The sequence below is a fragment of the Mytilus edulis genome, chromosome 2 (genome assembly GCF_963676685.1).
Source record: "Mytilus edulis chromosome 2, xbMytEdul2.2, whole genome shotgun sequence".
Lineage (NCBI taxonomy): Eukaryota > Metazoa > Mollusca > Bivalvia > Mytilida > Mytilidae > Mytilus > Mytilus edulis.
The window spans coordinates 79,946,447-79,968,027 of record NC_092345.1 but is presented as its reverse complement, the minus strand read 5'-3'; the positions used below and the strand labels follow the sequence as shown (position 1 = coordinate 79,968,027).

Sequence of the window (21,581 nt, the reverse complement as noted above, 5' to 3'; positions counted from 1 at the left end):
ATTATTCTATTGAAAGTAAAAGGTTTATAATCATGTTAGTTTAATTATTTAAGGTAAACACTCCCCCTTCATATTGGTAAACCTATGACTATGAGATATCATGTCATGGCTTGCAGAAACTTTTGCTCTGAAAATCTTCCAATTCGATTTAAGTACACGGAACTAAAATTTATAAATGTTTACTGTTATTATTTTCCACAGTTGACTGATCGGCTAATCTAAAATATCACAGTTTGATGCATTCATGACAAACACAGTATTAATTGTGAGAGAAAATTATGTTTCAAAGAGATGTTTAAAAAGATTGCTTTAGTGCTGATAAACCAATAGCACTCTTCTATGAATTATTATATACCTTTGTATAAAATGACATGCATGTAACATTTGTCACTGCATATTAGTAACTCATTCAGATCATTAAATTGTAAGGAGATCCAGTTCATCCCGATATGAACCTAATTTTTTCCATTCATACATATCATCATCTTCGCTAGCCAAGGGTTACGCTCCACTTCCCTCCTCTCCACCCTTGGCAGATTAAGCCAACATTTGTGATAACAATGTTGTGCCATCTATCGGTAGATTAAAATTACGCCCATTCCAAATACATTATTCTTGACCAATGGTAGCACTTGAACTCTTCAATTTGGAGTTAAAAACACGAGTGTCTAGACTCTACACACTTGGTAAAGCAGGAAACGAAAATTTACTTTGACATTCATGCATTCGTACAAAAAACATACACAAGAACTTCTATTAGTTGATTAAAAACCTTCAAATTGTCACCAAATATAGTCTGCTTATACTTATGCTTAGGGATGTAAAGACTTGTTGCACAATAAGCATGTGGCAATTGTTTACATACACTTTCTACATTTACACGTGATCATGTTTTAGGCGCTTTTTGATTGGATGCAGCAAGTTTCGACTGCAACCAATGAAAATCATTACCTTGTGTCTTTGAAATTCTATCTCAATCCGCCAAGGGTGGAGAGGAGGGAAGTGGATCATAACCCTTGGCTAGCAAAGATGACATCTCATCAAGCGAGATTCTTTTTTATATGAATACTCTATCAATACTTTTCTAAGTTATTCACTGCATCAATAAACACTGTAAATTAAAACTTAAACTTAGGTTTAATTATTATTTTTTTTAAAACATCATAGAATAAATAGTGTAAGTTTACTTCCTGTTATGTAACCTATTGAATGAACCATTGTTAAAGGCTATGGATAGGTTACAGAATAACTAAGAAAAAAAGAAACATACTGTTCATACCTTGTATGACTTTAGGACAAAGGCTATGCTGATGTGTTCAATCAACAGAACAGTTACAGAGTACACATGTAATAAACATGTTCTGTTTCCTTGAGGAAGTGGAAAGAAATCTTTTACTTTTTAAATTTCTATAATTTTTTTCTTGCAGTGTCTGTCTATAAACTTTCACAAAAAGTTCATATGTACTAACTTAAACATGTTTTGTTTCCTTGGATAAGTGGATAAAAAAATATTTTTAATGTCTTCAATTCTCTCATGACATCCTTACCATGAGGGGGCCGTAATATTATGGCCGTACCCAAAACACCGTTATTTGGCACCAATGGCACTCAATACATTTAGAGGTCAACGTAATGCCATTTATTTCGAAGTGCATGCATGTTTCCTCAATCTAACACTATTAGTTGACATGTTTATCACTTCAAATGTTCATGTTGAGCTCAAATACGAAATTTGAAAATTGAGATCGGACAAAATTGGATTTTTTGGAGGGGTGGGCTTACCTTTAAGGTCTGAAACATGAAGTTATGAGGCCTGAAACTTTGACAAATAGTGTTAACCCAAAGGCATATCATTACTGATCGTGTAACTGTTTATTATTAAAATATGCCTAGGCAACAACTACTCCAAGTTGCAGGTCCAGTTAATTAAAGTAAAAATCAAAGAAAAAAAAACCCAGAATTTTAGTGCAAATGATCAAATGGTGTACCCAGATCATTTTCATTCTGAACTTACAACTGTTGTGATTAATGTGTTAACTGGGGTCCACTCTACATGCAAACTACCGATGGATGTATGTATCAGAATCCCTCTGACTTCTAGGTCGAGAAAAAGAACGTAACAACGTAAAAATTGATGCTTTATGCACATGGACCAAATTTGGGGCAAATTCCTGCCCACCCTTTTTACAGCTTGACATTTTGTTTTGACACAGTTTTATAGCTTGACATGTTGAATTGAAACAGTTTTATAGCTTGACATATTGGATCAAAACAGTTTTATAGCTTGACATATAGTATTGAAATAGTTTTATAGCTTGACATTTTGTTTTGACACAGTTTTATAGCTTGACATGTTGAATTGAAACAGTTTTATAGCTTGACATATTGGACTGAAACAGTTTTATAGCTTGACACATAGTATTGAAATAGTTTTATAGCTTGACATTTGTATTGAAATGTTTTATAGCTTGACATATTGGATTGAAACAGTTTTATAGCTTGACATATAGTATTGAAACAGTTTTATAGCTTGGCATATTGGATTAAAACAGTTTTATAGCTTGGCATATTGGATTAAAACAGTTTTATAGCTTGACATATAGTACTGAAATAGTTTTATAGCTTGACATTTTGTTTTGACACAGTTTTATAGCTTGACATGTTGAATTGAAACAGTTTTATAGCTTGACATATTGGACTGAAACAGTTTTATAGCTTGACATATAGTATTGAAACAGTTTTATAGCTTGGCATATTGGATTAAAACAGTTTTATAGCTTGGCATATTGGATTAAAACAGTTTTATAGCTTGACATATTGTATTGAAATAGTTTTATAGCTTGACATATAGTATTGAAATAGTTTTATAGCTTGACATATTGAATTGAAACAGTTATATCGTTTGACATATTGTATTGAAACAGTTGTCTATTGTTAAAGACTTTTTTGTTGACCTCATAGATATAATTTTTTGTTATTGTTGTTGGGTTGCTGTTTCACTAAATGATAGCCTACATTTCTTTTTTTCCATACATTTGTTTAGTAAATTGCGTCATTCTATATAACTTCATTAATATTGTGATTTTACAAAGTTGCTAACCAGTAGCTGGTTATTGGATTTAAATTCTAGGTCAATGTGTGTACTCATTTTAATTCGGTTATGATGAATATACTTAACACCATTTAAGGACAATATTATGATTTAAAAATATCTAAATAAAAACTATTTTATTTTGTAAATAATTCAATAGAAACTTGAATAATCCAAGTTAAGCTCTATCATGTCACATGAATACTAAAATCTCAGCTCAATTTTGTGTCTATACGTTGATGGGTAATTATGAACTGTTCAAAAGTTTTACTGAATAAATGTTTAACAATTAATTCATAAAGGTTTAAGTGAAAAAAGCTGTTAAAATGAGCTAAACTTGTAATATTCTTTATAAAGACTTTTAGAAAAATGAACCTAAATGTTTTTATTTATTGATATTACTCCAAAGTAAACTTCAATTTGCAAACAAATCCGATGACATAACCTAATATATATATATATATATCTGTGTGTTTGTATAGCAAAGCTGATCTTTTACAAATGTTATAAACAATACAAAAGCTCTACAATATGTTAAGGAAAAATTCAATAAATCCTAGTTGGCATGAGAACAGAAAGTATGGCTTTAACGTCATGAGATTTTCTAATTAAATTCCTGAATAAAAGTACATTGCCATGAAAAAAAATAGGCCACAAGTTTCCTGATGCTGTCTACACAATATCATATTCTTTAAAATTGCTTTGTTAGCTTTTTGTAAATATCTGCATTCATTCTATAAACACATGTCTACTGTTTTGTTATAGTTGTTCTTTTCCTTCAATCTATAACAGTCTTCTTGTATTGGCTCAACTGGCATATACAATGTATGACTAATGGTGAAAAATGACTTGCTTTCAAGAGCTCCTTAATTAAACAAGAGGTTCCCAAGACCCTGAATCTTTCACCTGCCATTTTGATGTTCATTCTATTTGTTATTGCAATCAGCTAATGAGTTTACTATTATAACCAGATGCTCCGCGCGCAGCTTTATACAACCGCAGAGGTTGAACCCTGAACGGTTGGGGCAAGTATGGACAAAACATTCAAGCTGGATTCAGCTCTAAATTTGGACTGTGATTAAATAGTTGACATAGCATAGGTTTCTGACACAGAATGAATGTGGTCTAATGAACTTAAAATATTTTTTTTGTGTTTGAGCAATTCACTATGTTGTTGAATATTAATCCTCTCAAAAAAATTGAAGAAATTTTCTTTTTATTTATGAAATCTGAAATGAGAGAAATTGTTGTTTTTTTTTGTTTCAACTTTTGCGGTCGTATAAAAATAAAGAGATGTGGTATGATTGCCAATGACAGAACTATCCACCAGAGATGATATGAGTTGATATTGGCTTTGAACTAACTTTTAGTACCAGGGGGGTACTCCGTGATAAGTACTTTGTGTCTTTTGTCTTTATACGAGTTGCTTTTTATATGGTTTGTGTCAATCCAATGAGTCAATCCATTTCCTGCTGAATTTTAAAACGTGTTTTCATGTTGTACAATTATACCACAACCCCTAGTTAGAGTGAGGACTGATCACTAACAAACATGTTTGTGTTCCACTAAGTGTTTTTCATAAAATAGGCTAATGGTTTTTTTGAAATTGTTTCCGATTTTGTCATACCTCTTGACTTTACAGACATAATAAATGCTCACATTACAGCATGGGTTTTGCTTATTGTTGAAAGCCCTATGGTGAACTACAGATGCGTTCATCAACACCATATTGAATATGCTGGGCAGTTGTCTCCTTGGCAATCTAACCACATCTTATTTTTTATAAAAGTTGACAATTTTGTAATATTGAAAAATTTTATACTGTTCACAAAACTTCTAATTCTGCTTAGCCAAGTACATCAATAAATTTTCACTTGTCAATTTTACACATACTCATTTAGAAATCATTAGATTCAGTTATACATGATAATCTAATAAAAAGCAACATCAATTTACAAGTCAAGATTTCTGCTCCGTTTTCTAAATACAATTCAAACATAAGGAAGTTAAAATCTGACACAACAGTTCAATAAGAAATTAAAATGGATTTAAGACAGCAACAATGTCAGCACTGTAAACATAAAATGTCCCTACAGGATGAACTTCAAAAAGGATAAGCATAATTTTGCGATATTCAAATCATTATTTGAAAGTACATAAGGCTTCAATATTAATCAAACTTGGCAGATATTCAAATTTAATCACAGCAATTATTTAAACTTAGTTATCAAATAAGTGCAGATACAGTTAAAAAGAAATAACCCATGCAGCAGATATAGATATAGAAATTTCAAAAATAATTTAGGTTTCCTTAACTGCTTAAGGAAAGTAGTCAGACAAAAAATATTTCCTAAGTCAGGCTATTTGTTGATCAATGGTTGTCCTTTTGCTGTTTATCATTTTTGTTTCATTTATTGTTGTGTAAATAAATTCGGCAGTTAGTTATCTCTGTTTTATACATATATGCCTTTTATACCTTGCTTTGTCTTATGAATTTTGCTCATTGTTGAAGGCAGTACAGTGACCGTAACTATACTTGCATTAGTCTTTGGTGGAAAGTTGTCTCATTGACAATCATACCACAACTACTTATTTTTAAATAAAACACATACAAACTTCTTAAAGACATGGAATCAACTTCCTTATAGGCAACAATGATATGATTTTTCTGTGTTTTATCACCACTTTTAAGCACCACATTTATGGCTATATTGTTGCGGTCAGTTTTTATTGGTGTAGGAAGCCAGAGTGCCTGGAGAAAACCACTGACATTCAATAGGAAAATTGACAATCTTAGTCAATTAAGATTGGAGTTGAGTGCACCCTCATGATATAGGCAACAATGAGTACATTTCCCGAAAGTTAATAGGCTTGTAAGGAATCTAATCCTAATGTTGGACAAATAATATATGCATCATAAGCATGCCATAACAAGACAAATTTGGAAGGTATTATTTATGTTATGGGACTAAGAAAATGGATTTCTATTAGACTTCAAATATTTTTATTTATTTTTATCAGTTTACCTGCTGACATGCCAAAATAATTTCAACATGTAGTCATGTTGGCGTTGCTTTATTCATTCATAATTATACCATTCAGGAAATGCAAAAAATTATTTTCTCAATGGAATTAATTTCTGAATTTAAAATTCATTAAATTTAGCATGACAATTGGTGCACAAACTTTATGCTCTCATGTTGATATTTTCTGTTAAAACAAAACATCAACATAAGCAAGGTTAAAGTGTTCATCTAGTTCACATGTGGAACTTGTTTTATCGTTTCTCCCTTTCTCTCTCTCTTGAAAAACACAGATAAAAAACATAAAATCATTGCCTTGTACATAAATGCACAGCGCAGCTTATCCCCCATCAAGCCTTAAAATTCCTTAAATCTTTTTTGAGTAAACACAAAGATTTTCCAAAGTTCCAAACATGCATTTGACAGTCCTTTGAATTTATTATACATTTTCATATACTTCAAGAAAAGACCTTATCCAAGATATTCTTATTGCAGCCGTCCATCAAAAAAATAATTATGCAAAATTTATTTTACATAAAATAGGGTTTCAAGTTTTATATAATTCCTGTGATGTTGACAGACTAAAAAAAATATTGGTATTTCTGGTAAAATCAATCCTTGTCACCTTTAATTTGTATAATTACAAAATATAAAAAGAGGTTATTTTTTTTGTTTGAAATTCACTAAAAAAGAAACTTATATCTATGTGACATTCACTATAACTTTTTTTAATTATTTTCTCAATGGAATTAATTTCTGAATTTAAAATTCATTAAATTTAGCATGACAATTGGTGCACAAACTTTATGCTCTCATGTTGATATTTTCTGTTAAAACAAAACATCAAAATAAGCAAGGTTAAAGTGTTCATCTAGTTCACATGTGGAACTTGTTTTATCGTTTCTCCCTCTCTCTCTCTCTCTCTTGAAAAACACAGATAAAAAACATAAAATCATTGCCTTGTACATAAATGCACAGCGCAGCTTATCCCCCATCAAGCCTTAAAATTCCTTAAATCTTTTTTGAGTAAACACAAAGATTTTCCAAAGTTCCAAACATGCATTTGACAGTCCTTTGAATTTATTATACATTTTCATATACTTCAAGAAAAGACCTTATCCAAGATATTCTTATTGCAGCCATCCATCAAAAAAATAATTATGCAAAATTTATTTTACATAAAATAGGGTTTCAAGTTTTATATAATTCCTGTGATGTTGACAGACTAAAAAAAATATTGGTATTTCTGGTAAAATCAATCCTTGTCACCTTTAATTTGTATAGTTACAAAATATAAAAAGAGGTTATTTTTTTTGTTTGAAATTCACTAAAAAAGAAACTTATATCTATGTGACATTCACTATAACTCAATTTAACGAATTGATATTGCTGACTGCTTCTTCCATACATGTGTCTTATTTTTATGCCACTTGAAATTTTACAATGAGTCCATCAGTATTGCTGACTAAGACTTCAATGTGTTTTATTTCTATGCCACTTGATATTTTACAATGAGTCCATCAATGTTGTGACTGCTTTTTCCATGTGTTTTATTTCTATGCCACTTTGAATTTTACAATGCTTCGGAAGCAAGAAATTATCAAACGTGTTGTTTTTCAATTTTTTAATATTGCTGACGGCTTCTTCCATGTGTCTAATTTTTATGCCACTTTGAATTTTACGAGTCTATCAATATTGCTGACTGCATCTTCCATACATGTGTTTTATTTTTATGCCACTTTGAAAATTACAATGAGTCTATTAATATTGCTGATTGCTTCTTCCATGTGTCTTATTCAGTGTCTTGCTTTTTCAAGTTTTCTCCAAAATCCCCAGTTATTTAATAACATATGACAAAACTTTGAGATATATTATTCCTATTTAACCAATCTGCTCTTCCTCCTAATATAATTTGCTTGTCCAAAAAATAATAAAAACAAATTTCAAAATCTATGGCTATCAACCCAGCCAAGAATCAAACCTATAATCTATCACACTTAATATGAGCATGCTACCGAAGAGGCCAACAAGGCAGTTTTTATAAAAAAAAAAAAGATTATTAACTTAAAGTTCTGTACAGCTTTGCCTCTAACTGAATTACTGGGTGCAATCATATCAGCTCATCTCATATTTAAAAGGGGCACAGCAAGTTATATGATGAAGTCAATTATAGGTTTTATGTCTAAATAAGTAAGAGGTTCCAAAGAGCCTTTTGAAGCTCACCTGGTATTTTTTCAATTGATACAATGCATCAGGAACATTTGTGTTACATGTAAATGGAAACTGTGTAAGGAAAAATTTAGAACATGCTTTACAGTTTATAAATTTTGCTAGACATTATTGTTTTAAAATAGTCAATAAATAGCTGTGTCGTTAGAGCATGATACGACAATCGCTTGTTTAATGTTCCATATGTCATATCAGAAATTTAAATAAACTAGTAAGAGTATTTTTCAATTTTTTTTAGCTGGCTACATTATTTCATGTTGATGATTTTTGCAATTTACACTTTTAAACTAACTCCTACTGTTTTAAGGGTCATCCATAATTGTCAACCAGTTTCCAAAGTGTAAAAAACTTAAACTTGGGGGAGGGGGTAAAAATTCAACATTTTTACAGTTCAATTTTTTTTTTTTATTTATCAAATAAAACAGTCAGATTTGTTTCAGTTTATTTTCAATGCAAATTTCTATATCAAACTAGACTATAATAGACTTTCTTTTTATTAAGAATGCAGGGGTGTAGCTGCCGTTAGGCACTTTAGGCACGTGCCTACACATATTTTTTTCACAAATATTTGTTTTTGTTAAAAAAAATAATAAACAACATTATCTGTAGATGAAAGCCGGTGAAGTTGTCAAAACTCTTTAATTATCGAATGCCATGTGTACACTAGTCTCTCGTCCTTAGTGAATGGAATATTGGATAGAATTGAATGTTTTTACGATTTTACCTTATATAGAAACTATAAACTAGAACTTTGGTTCAGATCATTTCGCTTCTATCAACAAAAACTTGAATGAACCTCAACTTAGACACATGAGCTTTTTAATTAGTTGTTGTTAGTTTTCAACTAGCTTTCCACTTTGTCTTCACCCGACTTGCCAATGTTGGTCGTCCGTTTGGCTATGCAGTATGTATAAATACGCAGCCACGTCTGATCAGAATGGGGACATTAAATCCGATGCCTAGTTGTAGAGAGAATGCAACTCTTTGAGGAGTTCCCAGTTGGTCTACTGAAAGGCAAAATGTTTGCTCCTATCCAATAATCCCTCATTTTCCAATGCATGTCATTTTTAAATTTCCAGACCTTCGTCCTGGACGACACCTATTACAGGACCTAGCTCCAAGTTGTATTTATTGCAAAGAAAATTTTAACGGTCCTGAACTTGCATAAATATTTGACACTGGATGTAAAAAAAACAATCAATCATCTGGCTTCCAGTAATTTTGAGTTCTCTCAAATCAGCGTGTAATGATCACAATTATTCAAAATTACTAAGCAGGTAGGGATTTGCGTGTAATGGTCACAATTATTCAAAATTCCTAAGCAAGTAGGGATTTTACAGTAGAGGATATAAAGAAATACGAATTTCTTGAATTTTGTTAGTCATCTACTATGTCATGTATGTCTGTATGTGTTTGTGTGGCTAGGGTGAAGGTTTAAGATTCAAAAGATTGATGGTTGCTGTCTAGCCAAAAGGATAGTTCTATTATATAGTAGTATCAGTGTTTATGTGCCTATTTATTTTTTAAAAGAAGGATCGTCAATATGTACTATTAATTAAGTTAAACGTATATATCAATCAGAATGGAATAGATATGATAATATCAAACAGGGTGTACTGCTAAATTAAAGGGATACAGTTATCTACGCTGAGCAATGCATATTGTAAATAATTGTTATATTACGGATTGCACTGCGTTATTTAATTCACCAGTCGAAGTTATGGTACATTATTCATAATTCTTCAAACTTTTCATCATGTATATTATAATTATCATAATTAAATAACCAGTAAATTTAACATTTTTGTACATAAAATTTTGCAGCTAAAACGCTGAAATCCGTTTTCCGTCGGTGGGCAAAGCCACCTGAACCCCCTACCAGGGCTCTGCCGATTAGTGCCTACAGTTGACTTAATACCTAGCTACGCCCCTGGAATGATTGATTGTCTTAAAATCTGAAAATGGTTGATGTACACTTTTTGAGGGAGGGTGGGGGTCTGAATAAGTGTATGTTTTGTACACTTTGGAAAATGGTTGACAATTATGGATGACCCCTTAGAAACAATGTCAAAGTAAATGTTAAAAAAGATTAAAAAAAAAATCCAAAAAAAATCAGCATACAACTGTAAAGTTGACATCCTATGGATGAAGCATGTAATCTTTGTTTTAATTCATTGAGCAGTTTCATAGGGGACTATTAAAAAAAAGAAGTCTATGAACAACAGATGGCAGGACAAAGGATGCAACGTGATGAAAAAAACTCACAAGGCCCTAAACTAAGGACAATTCCAATCATTTTACTTACTTTACAGGCGATTTCAATGAGTGTGTGAACAAAGGTAATATCTTTGGTTATCTTGCTTGCTTGCTGAACTGTGAAGTCATTGTTAGGTTATGTAAACAACCCTCCTTTAAGAGTAGACTAGTCCGATAAATACCCAATCTGTCTGTAGGACTAGGCTACCTCGAAAGGAGGGTAGTGTACCTTACCTAACAATGACTTCACGGTTCAGCTAACAAGCAAGCTAACCAAAGATATAACCTTTGCCTACACACTCAATGGAATCGGCTGTAACATCTTGTGTTTTTGATAATTTTAGCTGATTAGTGTAAACAAATTTATTCTATCTACTATATTTAAAAAGATAGGGTAATAACAATATGTATTCATAGAACACCATGACTGCTTACGATATCACATTGTCATGATCAGTTATGCAAAATCGGGGAAAAACCCTTATAATGCAATAGCATATATTACAGAATATCTGTACTAAGTTACAAGTTGATATTATAACAACTCCATGGTATACTGTTATAATCAAATCAATATTGGCCATCTGGTGCAAAAAAATCAATTGTGACATTTGTCTTACTATTTCTTGACCTGCATAACCCACAGATGGTGATGGGTGCAGTGTACTGTATGTATCCTATGGAGAAAGTTAACCCAACACATGAAACACAAAAGTGTTTAAGTCTGGGAAACCATTTGTCTGAGTATGGCAGTAGAAAAAAGTGCATTTAAATAAAAAAAATCCTCACTTTCCTGTGTTTTTTTTTTTTAACTTTTAGCCTCACTTGGACTGGCAAAACAGAAGATGTTTACAAGCTATTTTCCTGCAAATTTACAAAGTTATTGGGAGTTCCAGACTTCAGTACTGTGCCGGCCTTTTTCTTTTATAGAACACTTTTGCTCCTTTCATTGGACATTATTTCTTTTCATACCCTTATGATGATTGTGGATGATAAGTTTGGTTAGTTTCAGAGGAAAAGATATTTATAAAAGATTACAATAATTGGCAAATATTGTTAAAAATCAAAAATTGCTATAAAGCCATTAAAGGGCAATATCTTCTTTAGAGATCAATTGACCATTTTGGTTTTGCTGAGTTATTTGTAAATCTTACTTTGTTGAACAAATCTTAACCTGATGAACAGTTGTATCCCATGTCAAATTTGCTCTAAATGCTTAAGTTTCAGAGATATAAGCCAAAAACTGCATTTTAACCCCATGTTCTATTTTAGGCCATGGCAGCAATCTTGGTGGGTTCAATTGATACATTGTTCAAACTAGATACCATAAGGGTAATTTAGGCCAAATTAGGTTTAATTTGGTCCAGTAGTTTCAGAGAAGATTTTTGTATAAGTTAACAAACTAAGACGATGGACAACAGATGCCAAGTTATGAAAAGCTCACTTGGCATTGTCAGTTTTATGTTTTTTTGTGTTTGTTGATTTGCAAGTTGTGGACAAGATATGATAGCAAAACATATATCAATGACCCACCTGCACAATAACAAGGCTCCTTAGTTCAGCAAAAAGTAGGTCATCTGGAAGACATTACAAGGTGAATGTTTCTGATCTTTGGAATTTTGGCACATCAAAACCTGTCTTTCAACCTACAAATATAGATATAACACAACTCATAATATCAGTATTAAACATGTATAAGATGGCAGCTGCAACAATTGTCAAATTAGATATCTCACTTTGACAGTCATACCTTTGGCCTAAATACAATAATATAAGTTTCCACTAAGCCTGGGGACCTTAAGTTATAGTGCTACTCAGATTTTTGAACAATCACTACTGAAGTCAGACTATTTCCCCTGTTTGGCTGTTGGAACATGTAAGAACTTATTTGTCTTACCTACCAACACTATTTTTGTTCACGGAGTTAGCATGATTAGTGGAAACACATGTATCTTTTTTTATATAGTTTGTTTTGTTTATACCTCAAAGAGTCATATATCTAAGTCATAATGAGGGAACACTACCTAGTACAGACTGTTGCCACTTAAAACAATTTAAAAATAAGCCCTTTGAACATTTGATTGAATGCAGCAACGCTGAAAATTGAGTACTATATAAAGTGTTTACAAAGTTTATGTATTTCCTTGTTCGTAAGATAGATTGGTAGTGAAGATTATATTTGACAGTTGATTACCATACTAGTGTCATTATGTCTTATAAATGTACCTGTATATATAGTTTAATGTCTAACCCTCTGTGCTAGATATAATACTTTTTAAATGAAAAAAAACAAACCTGTCTTATGCAACAAACCCAATTACACTACATTAAAATGTTTCCAAACAAAACAAAACCTTCTTGAATTTGAAACAACATCACAATGTGCACACATGAAAACACATAGAGCATACATGAGAACACATTGCAAGCAAGCATCAGGTGTTACAACATCTGTCTATTTAGAAAGTCATTAATTTGAATTGTTTATTCTGAAAACCAGGTTTTGTTTATTTGTTTATAACTCCTGATTTTTTTTTTTATTTCAAAGCAAATTTTTTTTCCAGGAAAATATAAGATACCCAGTGACAGTGAGTGATGCATACCAGATTATAACAAAGAATAGACGGTATTATTGTCAAAATAAAAAGACGAAAACATACATTTGGAATTAACATTCATTATCCTTATTTTGCTTACAACTGGATTTTTGTTTAGTCACATACCACAAAAGTCCAAGTCATCTACTACTAAAGGATATTAAAGAAAGACCAATTAGAGAGCAGCTAATAATTTCAGATAAGCAATGATTAAAAAACATTAATAAAAAGAAGAGATATAATAACCTCTTACCTGACTGTAAACCTCACATCATGTCAATACGCTATAACTTCAGGGCATTTCAACGTGACATACAACTTAAACATACTGTACTATTACCAGTTTTGGATAACTTAATTTTGGCAAATTGTAACATCTTCCAAGTTTAATTATGAGCAGAATGACTATAAGGACACCAAGGTACCAGGTCAAACATTTTGGAAGTTTACCTACGAGCAGAATGACTATAAGGACACCAAGGTACCAGGTCAAACATTTTGGAAGTTTACCTACGAGCAGAATGACTATAAGGACACCAAGGTACCAGGTCAAACATTTTGGAAGTTTACCTACGAGCAGAATGACTATAAGGACACCAAGGTACCAGGTCAAACATTTTGGAAGTTTACCTACGAGCAGAATGACTATAAGGACACCAAGGTACCAGGTCAAACATTTTGGAAGTTTACCTACGAGCAGAATGACTATAAGGACACGAAGATACCAGGTCAAACATTTTGGAAGTTTACCTACGAGCAGAATGACTATAAGGACACCAAGGTACCAGGTCAAACATTTTGGAAGTTTACCTACGAGCAGAATGACTATAAGGACACCAAGGTACCAGGTCAAACATTTTGGAAGTTTACCTACGAGCAGAATGACTATAAGGACACCAAGGTACCAGGTCAAACATTTTGGAAGTTTACCTACGAGCAGAATGACTATAAGGACACCAAGGTACCAGGTCAAACATTTTGGAAGTTTACCTACGAGCAGAATGACTATAAGGACACGAAGATACCAGGTCAAACATTTTGGAAGTTTACCTACGAGCAGAATGACTATAAGGACACCAAGGTACCAGGTCAAACATTTTGGAAGTTTACCTACAAGCAGAATGACTATAAGGACACCAAGGTACCAGGTGAAACATTTTGGAAGTTTACCTACGAGCAGAATGACTATAAGGACACCAAGGTACCAGGTTAAACATTTGAAGAACTAATGACAACACAGAGCCCTGTATTGAATATCACTTGGTAGACAAGCTTGGCACTGCCTTGCTACTTCCCAAGAGCAAAACTAAATTTTAAGTTGTACATGGCTAAGTTAGCCAGGTACTACTTTTAAGAATAACAAAAGTAGTTGAAGATTTGAGATATTGTTCGTTTATAGGAATTTATAGCCTTGTAAATGGAATACTGCTGAACTTGCAAATACATTATCGTTTTCATGATTATCTTATTCTAATTTTTAATAAAAGAACAAAATGTTCCCACAATGTTGCACTCATTTAATATTTTCAGGAGCATTTATAACTCTTTTAAAACCAGATGCTCCACAGGGTGCAGCTTTATACAACCACAGAGGTCCAACCCTGAACAGTTGGGGAAAGTATGGACACAACATTTAAGCTTGATACAGCTCTAAATTTGGATTGTGATTAAAAAGTTGACACAACATAGGTTTCTGACACAGAATATATGTGTTCTAAGAGCTTAAACTTAAAATCTTAAAAATTTTAAACTGGACATTTACCTATTATGATCCAATATCCAAAATCTTAATACATGGTTAGATTCAGCATATCATAGAACCCCAAAAAATCAATTTTTGATTAAATCAAATAATGTTCAATTTTAGACCCTATAGACCTCAATGTGGACCAATTTGATAACCAGGCCCAAATATTAATAAAGGGCTGCGCTTTAGCGCATGATACGCCCGTTGCTCTTTTAACTTGTCTTTTACGCTTTAAATGAATTTATATGATCAACTAGAAATATATATATACAAATCAAAAGGGATGTTACATTAATATATTCACCAAAGTTTCATAAAATCCCCCTTTTTTTTAAGTATAAAAATTCATTACTTAAGAAAACGTAAAATCTAAAATTTATAAAAATGGAAAGGGAGCTTATGTCAATAGATATAAACAATTTATCAAAGTTGCATAAAATTTTGTGAAAGTGTTAGTTATTGTCCCAAAATTGGAAAATCCCCCCTTTTTTAAGCATAAAAATTCATAACATGGAAATGTAAAATCTGAAATTTTACATCAATAGATATAAACAATTCACCAAAGTTTCATGGACATTGGTGAAAGCCTTTTTGAGTTATTGTCCTAAGTGTTGAAAATCCCCCTTTTTTATGAATAAAGCCCCATAAATCCAAAACTTAAAATCTGAAATTTATAAAAAACGAAAGGGAGCTTACGTCAATAGATATAAACAATTCACTTAGGTTTCATGGAAATTGGTGAAAGTGTTTTTGAGTTATTGTCCAAAGTGTGGACGACGGACAGACGGACGGACAGACAGACGGACGGAAGGACGGACAACAGTATACCATAATACGTCCCGTCTAAAAGACGACGGGCGTATAAAAATCTAAATTCATGGTTAGATTCAGCATATTGAAGAACCCCATATATTCAATTTTTGTTGAAATCAAACAAAGTTTGATTTTTGACCCTTCTGACCTTAATGTAAACAATTTGAAAAAGGGACAATACTATGCAATTGAATGAATATTTCTTGCTATTGCGCAAAACTGTGCAATTGAAAATTTCTTGCTATTGTGCAAATAGATATTTCTTGCTATTGCGCAATACTGTGCAATTGAAAATACTTGCTATTGCACAATACTGTGCAATTGAAGATTTCTTGCTATTGCTGAATACTGTGCAATTGAAAATTTCTTGCTATTGCACAATACTTAATATAATCATTTTGGACCCCAATTTGGACCAACTTGAAAACTGGGCCGATAATCATAAATCCAAGTACATGTTTAGATTCAGCATATCAAAGAACCCCTAGAATTCAATTTTTGTTAAAATCAAGCTAAGTTTAATTTTGGACCTTTTGGACCTTAAGTAATGTAGACCAATTTGAAAACAGGACCAAAAATTAAGAATCTGAATACACGGTTAGATTTGGCATATCAAAGAACTCCAATAATACATTTTTAGATGAAATCAAACAAAGTTTAATTTTGGACCCTTTTGGACCCTAATTCGTTGGGACCGAAACTCCCAAAATCAATCCAAACCTTCCTTTTGTGGTCATAAACCTTGTGTTAAAATTTCATAGATTTCTATTAACTTATAGTAAAGTTATTGTGCAAAAACCAAGAAAAATGTTTATTTAGGACCTGTTTTGGCACCTAATTCCTAGACTGTTGGGACTAAAACTCTCAAAATCAATCCCAATCTTTCTTTTGTGGTCATAGAACTTATGTTTAAATTTCATAGATTTCTGTTTACTTAATACTAAAGTTATTGTGTGAAAACCCTAGAAAAATGCTTATCTGGGCCCTTTTTGGCCCCTATTTCCTAAACTGTTGGGACCAATATACCCAAAATCAATCCCAACCTTCCTTTTATGGTCATAGGCCTTGTGTTTAAATTTCATAGATTTCTATGTTCTTTTATTAAAGTTAGAGTGGGAAAACCAAATGTTTTCGGACGACGACGACGCCACTGTTCAATTTTTGCGGTCGTATCAAAAATGTGATCGTCCGCCTCTGAGACATTTCTGATATTTATGTATATTACAGATATCAACCTATTGTACAAGTTTTTAACAATCTGTCAAGAATTGTACCTCTGAGGGCGCTAAACAGGTCATTTCCCATAAATTTAATATTGCCAAGGGGCATAACTTTAAAAAAAAAAAAGGCCATTGTCCACCACATATAAGTTTTATAAAAATCTGGCAAGAACTGTACCTATGAGAGGGCTTACGAGGCTCCATTTTCCATAAATTTAATATGACTCTTTTACATAATTTCGATCCTCTGCCATGTACATCTTACAATCATAATATGATTTAAACATAGTTGACATTTTGCATATATAGTAACTAAGAAACAAACTTAACCAGGAAAACTTAAGATTGACCAATGAACCATGAAAATGAGGTCATGGTCGGATGATAATTTCCAGAGTCAAATATACACCTTAAAATCGATCCATACACCAAATACAGTTATCCTATTTCTAATAGTATTACAAAAACAGACAAAATAACTTTTTTAACATTGAGCAATGAACTGTAAAAATGAGGTCACAGTCAAGTAAAACATGCCAAACTGACATGTATATTGTAAAATATTTTCATACATCAAATGTAGTTGACCTTTTGCATACAGTATAAAAACAACAAACCGAAACATAAAAACTTACCACTGAACCATAAAAATGAGGTCAAGGTCATATGACACCTGCCAGATTAACATGTACACCTTCCAATCATAACATACACCAAATATAGTAGACCTATTACAAACAGTATTAGAAAAATAAACAAAACACAAAAACTTAACTATAACCAATTAAACCATGAAGCAACTTTTCCATTTGTAAAGAGGCATAACTCTTGAAAAGTAATAGTGATCCCTTCCAAATCAAACTTGATCTGTGATATATGTGGTAATAAGCATTGTGTATAAGTTTTATAACATTTGGTAGAGGCAAACTGAATTAAAAGAACTGAAACCAAAAGGAAGTACATACAGACAGGAAAGGGTAAAACTAAACCTCTGCTGCAGTGGGGCATAAAAAAGTCTGTATAACTCTTTGTTGCAAAATCAGACGAAATAACAGAATGACAGACAAGGGTCAAACTATTTGACCAAAACCACTTTGTGTTGTTACTATAAAAACACAAAATGACATCAAGTCTGATTTTAATGTCCTCTACCAGGTAGATGAGCACCCCATACTTTCTGTTAGTTTGTATTGATTTACTAGTATATTTAACAAGTCAAGTAGTTAGAATATATCTATTTGTCCTGGAAATTTTAAAACAAGCCAGACAAGTTGTGTATGTTATTTCATCATTGCAGTTATACACCAAATTATATCAATTCATCATGACTACACAAAAAATTATCCTGAAAACTTAACCTGACCATGTTATTCTGAAATCGAGGTCAAGGACATGTGACGATGACTTGCCAATAAGGTGTCATCATGAACTTCCTCAATGTAAATCCTTAGGTAGAAAATTATACTGAAATGCAGTCGACTTTAGCGTTTGATAGTTCATTGATAACATTCTGGCGTATCACAAACAAACAACTTGTTACGTCTCATTTTATTGGCCGAAAGATTTAAATACAACAACAATGTAATAAGTGTGCACGTGAATTGACACAGGTGACCGACAATGGAATTTACTATGTTACTACGAACGTAAAAACAATGATTTGTATAGTTTACAAAACTTTGGTCAAAATAAATAAATAAATGTTTTATTAACTTCAAATAGTGGGGTCGAAATATTATACTGATAGTTTGTTTTAAGTAATATTCTAAGTTCTTTGCATGCAGCAACTCAATTATCTTGTACCCGGCATGATGAGAAATATAAGGATAAAATAAAATACATGTGCCGCTTTTATACTGATGAGTATATGAACCACTTTTAATTTCTTTCATACTGACGATAGTTTATAATCCTAACAATGTCATAGTCACTTATAATAAGTATCTCATAATACTGATCCATTACAATCATTAATCAGGGGTTGCACCGACATTCCTCTTTTATTATTTTCATGCTATAAAACATACACACAGTACAAAAATGTAGCTATAAGCGTATGATAAAAGGAGAAAAATGTTCCTACATTGAACTTTTAATGTCGTCCCTTGATCTAGAGGAGACATTTAAATTGAATATTTAGATTTTAAAGTTTAAACTTTACTACCAATTGCAGAAAACTATAAAACCAATGAATTTCACATGCACATTTATAAAAGCTAGAATTGTGATTGGAATCATGTATGAGAATATGTCAATGGAAGCTTTAAACGACCTTGACCAGATACGTGAATATTAATCAGTCCATTCAACGTAATAGTATGTGTGTTCTATTTTCGAAGGTGAGAGGTCAAAGATTTGAATTGACCAATGGAAACGATCGTTCCTTAGAGAGTTAATCTAATAAAGTTTGTTTGACTGATTACGTCGCACTACCTTTCGCTAAGCTAAGACGCATATGAGTGTATTAATGATATTGAGATTATAACTTTTTGATAATCAGCAGGCAAAACAATAAAAGGTATTCAACAAAAGATTTGTATGTGTTGTTTCAATCATTTGCTGCCTCTTATATTAGGAGAGTTGACACAGGTGTCCTTATTATAAATAATTTTGTTTATATCTGGAGTTAATACTTCATTTGAAAAACATGTAATACTAGGTCCTTTACCTCTTTCATAATCTGTCTTCCTGTTTATTTATTGCCTGAAGGGTTATGAACTATGTCTAAAAGATTCAATATCGCCAAAAGCCATATTTCCAGGTAATTTTAACCATTTAAGTGCTTATGTAATCTTAAGAAGGAATGAGTAGGGTCAAAAAGTTCTAATTATGACCCTAAAAATTAGACTGCATTTTCACATGTAAAAGCTAATATTTATGATCAAATATCAAAATGAGTTAATACCCCCTCTGCTATATATATTTCTATTTAAAAACTTCTGAAGCAATTCTAATGTACATTTCATTCTGAAAAATCTTTTAAATTCATATGCAAGATGAATTTAATGGTATTCAAAACAAAAATTTAGCAAATGAGATGCACAATGATGTTATTTTACCAAGTTTTTTAAAATTTAAGTTGAATGACCCTTGAGGCCATTTTTTCAATTGTTGTGGATACAATAACCACCACTTCCCCTTGTTTCTGTAAGTCAGGGTTTATAATTTTACTTTACATTTGGAACCAGGTTTTCACTGACGGTTGCAATTTTCAAATTTTGCGTAATAAATAATAATAGTGGCAATTAAAAATCACGATTTCAAAAGAAACATCATTATTTGACTTTGTCTGTCTTGTTAATTTTGTTTCAGGTTGATCAGAATTTTCTCCTCATCAGACAATGCCTGGATTTCACCTCCAACTTTCATGTGTATTACACGCTAAATGAAATCATAAACTCTGCTGTAAAAGTCATAGTTTTCACGTATCATACTTTTTGTTCAGTTTTCACAATAAAGTTCATTTTCCAGGAAGACAAAATCAGGATAATAAAATGCTTTGCTGAGCGCAGCCTGATACGACCGCAGAGGTCGAACCCTGAACAGTTGGGGCAAATTTGGACACAATATTTAAGCTTGATACTTTTCATTTTGGATTGTGATCCAATTTTTGACATAATATAGGTATAAATGTGGTCAAAGATCTTACAAATCTATTGCACAATTGAAGATTTCATCTTGAAACTTTTCAAAAATTTGAAATTGGAAAAATTTTGAAAAAAAATATAAATCCCTTAAAAAAATTGTAAACAAAAAATCCCCCCCCCCACTTATTGAAACCCCCCTTGGAGCAATAACCCCAGCCCCAGGACTCAATCCCAGCCTTTCCTTTGAAGTATGGAACCATGTATTAAAATTTCAGAGAGATCTATACACTTAAACATAAGTTATTGTGTGGAAACGAGAACCAGATGCTCAGCAGGGCGCAGCTTTATAAGACAGCAGAGGTCAAACCCTGAACAGTTGGGGCAAGTATGGACACAACATTCAAGCTTGATACTGCTCTGATTTAGATTGTGATTAAATAGTTGACACAGCATAGGTTTCTGAGACAGAATGCATGTGGTCTAATGAACTTAAAAAAATTAAATTTACCTATTATGGTCCAATATCCAAAAACTAAATAAATTTTGGATCTCAATGTAGACCAATTTGAAAACAGGACCCAAAGGAGAAGGTCCGGTAAGACCCCTTTTTGGCCCCAAAATATAACAGTTTAATAAAATTGTTAAAATGTAAACTTTTAGTTATTTATTGGACAGTTGAATGCTTCTGCTACATAAATATTGGCTGTTTTTGACCATACAATGCACATATATCGGGTTGTAGCACCATTAAGTCATGCTAAATTACTGAAATCTTCAAAATTCTAGCATTTCAGGTAAATTTTAGACGGTTTCCGTGTAAAACGAAAGTGGCCGCATTCGTGTTCATCCTTAATATTGAAATGTAAGTTGTATTTTATGATAATGCATAACATATATAAAGGTTGTGGATGAACACAGATGCGGCCACTTTCATTTTTGACAAAAAACATCTGTAAAGTGACAATTTTCAGCATATTTGGTAGATTTTTCATATTTGAGCTTGAATCGGATCGTTTTT

At 32.1% G+C, this 21,581-nt stretch overlaps 1 protein-coding gene across 4 annotated transcripts in view; it reads right to left on the bottom strand.

Moving 5' to 3' along the window:
• Positions 1-21,581, bottom strand: part of LOC139513082 (uncharacterized) — a 68,562-nt gene that overhangs the window by 36,787 nt on the left and 10,194 nt on the right. For all 4 annotated transcript variants that reach the window (XM_071301238.1, XM_071301239.1, XM_071301241.1 and 1 more), the window contains exon 4: positions 12,133-12,245. The gene's annotated coding sequence lies outside the window, so the exon portion shown is untranslated. The remainder of the gene's footprint in view (positions 1-12,132; positions 12,246-21,581) is intronic.